The following is a 4,508-nucleotide window of genomic DNA, read 5'->3' as shown; positions in this document are numbered from 1 at the left end:
GAGTTTGATACGGCTGTGTGTCATGATGTTGAGTTTGATACGGTTGTGCGCCATGATGTTGAGTTTGATACGGCTGTGCGCCATGATGTTGGGGCATTGTGTATGCCTTTGTACATCACCCGAGCATTATGTATGCTCTGTTACATATTTGAGTCATTGTGGTGCCGTTCTGGACTCGTAGGTGTGTTGGTAAATTTCTTTCACTGCAATTATGATACTTAGTGGGTATCCTTGTTGGTTAATTCTTAATAACTCTGTTGATACACATATATTAAGTTATTGTGTAATTATCATAGTTACTATATCACTCGTGTCGTGGTGTGTTTGTATTTTCTAACACTTGTTCCAGAGGTATTTAAAGTGACGGGTCGAGGATCTTACTGGGTTATATTTACATGTAACTCACTCCTTACCTGCATGTCTATGCAGATACTATTAGTGAAGATAGAGTTAATAGCTAACGAGTTCGCTAGAATTGATTCGTATTGAGGTGAGCCGCTGCATTGTTCGTGAAGGCTGCCAAAAGAGTCTTTATCATTTATTTATTGATGTCTTTTGTAATTCTCTTAGATGCTCCATGGTCTAGTGTAAAATTGGGCTAGAGTTTTAATTTAATATTTTGAGATACTAGTTGTTCATAATTAATTATCAAATGATTTGGATACTCATAATTAATCAAATATTGCAAGTTAAAGGTTAAGGTATGAAATATGGTTCGCTTGGCAGGTGGTGTTAGTTGGGCGCCACTCACGTCTAGGGGGTAATTTGGGACGTGACAGTGTGATATGATTGTTATGGTAATTTCTTTCTTCACATCTACCCTTTACTTCATTTTATCTTCGTAGAACATTTTCACGAGAGGGATAAAATGTTGGAAGAATGTGTTGGTATTGTTTGTCCACTATATTCAAAACCAGTAAATTAACAAACATTAGTTTAAGAAAACAAAACACAAAAAATTTTGAGCCCATAAGTTTTTTGTATTTCCTTAAAGAATTTAATCCCCTCACAGTTGTCCAAGGTTTCGGATTAATTCCTCCCAGGATAAAACGGAATAACTATTCTGTGATAGCGGTACTTCAAATCACAGAACATCAGCGAACTCAAATGGCGGAGCAAATCACACAAAATGCTTACGTTTTGCTTTTGAAAACCAATGTAGAATATAGAAGATTGAGGGGAGAGTTTCAGATTTTCGGTGGTGGAAAATGAGGCTAAGCCTCTCTATTTTTGTAGCCAACGAAGTTGAGTCCCAACAGGTGCAAAGGTGCCTGTTCGTTGGTAAGGTGTCTATTCAGCAGAAATTATCTAAATTTCTGTTGAATGGAATATCTGGTTGCGAACTCGACCGTTGGAAAATGATTCCGCGAAAAAATATTAGAAAATAAAATATTAAATGATGGAAAAGGAAAACAAATTTAGTCCAAAAAATTATCAATCAAGTCAATTGACCGAATCCGAAGCCGAGCGAGCGAGCGACGACGGCGCGAGGCACCACTTCTTCTTTACCAACTAGATTAAATCTAATGGTACAAGATGATGTATTAAATGAGGTTGATCATAATGATGATGATCCTAAGACCTTTGAAGAGGCTATACAAAGTTCTGATTATGAGAAATGGCAAATGTCCATGGAATCCGAAATGAAATCCATAAAGGAAAATAAAGTATGGACTTCAGTTGAACCTTTAAAGGATATAAAACTTATAGGTTGTAAATGGGTTTTTAAGAGTCGGCTATGACGATACTTTCTCTCACGTGGCAATGCTCAAATCAATTCAGAATTTGCTTGCTATAGCAGCATACTATGATTATGAAATATGGCAAATGGATGTGAAAGCAGCTTTCCTTAATGGTGAGCTAGAAGACGATGTGTACATGACACAACCTGAAGGTTGTCACATCTCCGTCTGTAATAAAATTTGCAAGCTACAAAGATCCATTTATGGACAAGCTTCTCGAAGTTGGAATATTCGTTTTAACAAGACAATTGAAAAGTTTAATTTTGTTAGATGCGAAGAAGAACCTTGTGTGTACAAAAAGGGTAGTGGGAGCATAATTATATTCTTAGTATTGTATGTTGATGATATATTGCTCATAGGGAATGACATATCGGCATTGCAAAGTACCAAGATTTGGCAATCTGAACAGTTCTCCATGAAAGACTTGGGATAAGCAGCTTATATACTAGGAATAAAGATCTATAGAGATAGATCGAGGAAGCTGCTTGGAGTTTCCCACTCTTTGTACATTGATACCATCTTGAAAAGGTATAACATGGATAATTCCAAAAGAGACCATCTACCGATAAGCACTGGGATTACTCTCAGTAGGGAGTGTCACACCTCCTTTTTGCTTACTACACCCGCAGAGGTATAATAGAGGGAGTTATTTCCAACTTGAAGTGACAATCGAAACGGGATTATTTAATTAAAAATCAGAGTCGCCACTTGGGAGGTTTATGGCGTCCCAAGTCACCAGTTCAATCCCGACCCGAGGAAATTATGACTCTGTTAACAGTCCGCGAACCAGAACTCCGAGTAAGGAATTCTGTTAACCCGGGAGAAGGTGTTAGGCATTCCCGGGTTCCGTGGTTCTAGCACGGTCGCTCAACTGTTGTATTTGATTTTATCTGATTTCGAAATATGTTCTAGCTTATGTGCTTTTATTAGTAAACCGCTTTTACTTTTATTTTTATTTGATTTTTAAACGAATTGCAACGTCGTGAAAATGTGCCTCAAATCACGTCGCACCAGTGCACCCGTGATTGTTAGCACATTTCGACTTCGTTGAGATTTGGATTTGGGTCACATCAATGTGCACCCGAATTTAGGGAAGTAATATTATTAAAGTATGCGCCTAAAGCACCTACGCGTTTGGCTTTGCGAGGGCCATGAAATTTTGCTAAATGGCACGCCTCGGATTCTAATCATTTTGATATAAGCAATTAATGAGGGCCCCGCAATTTGTGTGTTCTATTTGGCGAGGCTCATCTCACTTTATCGTTTAAAAGCCAACCTAAAGCAAACTAGGGTTTCTATTTAATTTGTCCCTAACAAAGTCTGATTAATTATTGTTAGTAAAACATCTTACTAAGACCTTTTAACAATTTTTCTTTCGGGCCTGAACTTGGCCCAACAAAAGAGATCTCAGCCAGCTTGGTGATTGGCCTGCACTTAGGCCTAAACGAGTGAGGACAACGTCAATTGACACTGGGCCCCAAACGGATCCGGGCCCAGATATGACTTTAAAGGGAACAATCATGTTTTGGGCCTTCAACATGGCCCAGATTATTTTATCTTCAGCCTGTGCAGAACAAGCTCGACATTTCTCCATGACAATTGTGACTTATTAACTTGATTACCCAGGCAGATTGAACTAATTAACCAATGTATTTGAAATTGAATTAAACCATTAGAGAAAGACTAAACGAAGCAGCATGTTCGATACTGGACTCTGCCCCTGTGCTAATATCAACTCATAATCTGTTTTGGATTTAATTTATGCTAATAGTTTAATTTCTAACTAGACTTAAATCAATTGAAGACTATTAACTTCCTGGACAACTTATTAATCACAGAAGAAGTTCATCAAGTACAGGAGAGGCTTATGACCTAAATCGTTTTTACAATCATGCTTCCCTTTTATAGAACGAAATCTAATTAACAGGATATTAACATTTACCTCACTATCACTGAACAATCAATTCAAGCCTGTTGGTCTCACACAGTTCTAATTACACAATCACACCCAAATCGGAACTAATCTACTATTGAACTATCAATATATAACAGTCCATATCAGTTCGAGACAGTCCATACGAATGGTCCAGTTATACAGTCCAGTTAACAGCCCAGTATTTACACACATACTACAAAATTGATTCAACACTTCAATACACCTATTTAACTATCAATACACCACAGTCCAAACAGCACACTTCAAGATCAAACAGATGAACATTTGTATTCCATTTCAAGCTTAATGTTACAGTAGGGCAGATTCAAATGTGTACCTGGTAATGGCAAATAAGAAAAGGAAAAGATCAGTAGCAGTGGCAGTTTGCAACAGCAGCCCAGGAAGAAGTTGAAATCCCGTATTAACTCAATCAACACAGCAAGTTCAGGAATAATTTTAAACCAAGACACTTCACAAAACCCAGGAATACATCACAGCAACCAACACCTAATAAGTTGCCCCAACACTGACTTGATTGAACTCAAATCCTACTTGAACCAGGACTCTTCTGAATTTCAGCTACCAGAAATTGGGCTAAGAGATGCAAGTCAACCACTAAAACTTGAAATTAACCTAAGAAATTGAGCAAACAATATTTTTTTGGATTTTTCTGTAATTTCTGTTGTTTTTGGCTTTTGAATTTCGAAACTTCTGATTTTTGTTCTAGAAAACTGAAAGAATACTTTGGAGGAAACTTTTAGGGTCCCAGAATTGGTAGATGCCTTGTTTAGGGGGTTCTAGATGGCTGCCAAAAACTTTTTTACTCAAGG

The sequence above is a fragment of the Nicotiana attenuata genome, chromosome 9, assembly GCF_001879085.1.
Source record: "Nicotiana attenuata strain UT chromosome 9, NIATTr2, whole genome shotgun sequence".
Lineage (NCBI taxonomy): Eukaryota > Viridiplantae > Streptophyta > Magnoliopsida > Solanales > Solanaceae > Nicotiana > Nicotiana attenuata.
Note: the sequence above shows the minus strand (reverse complement) of the source record.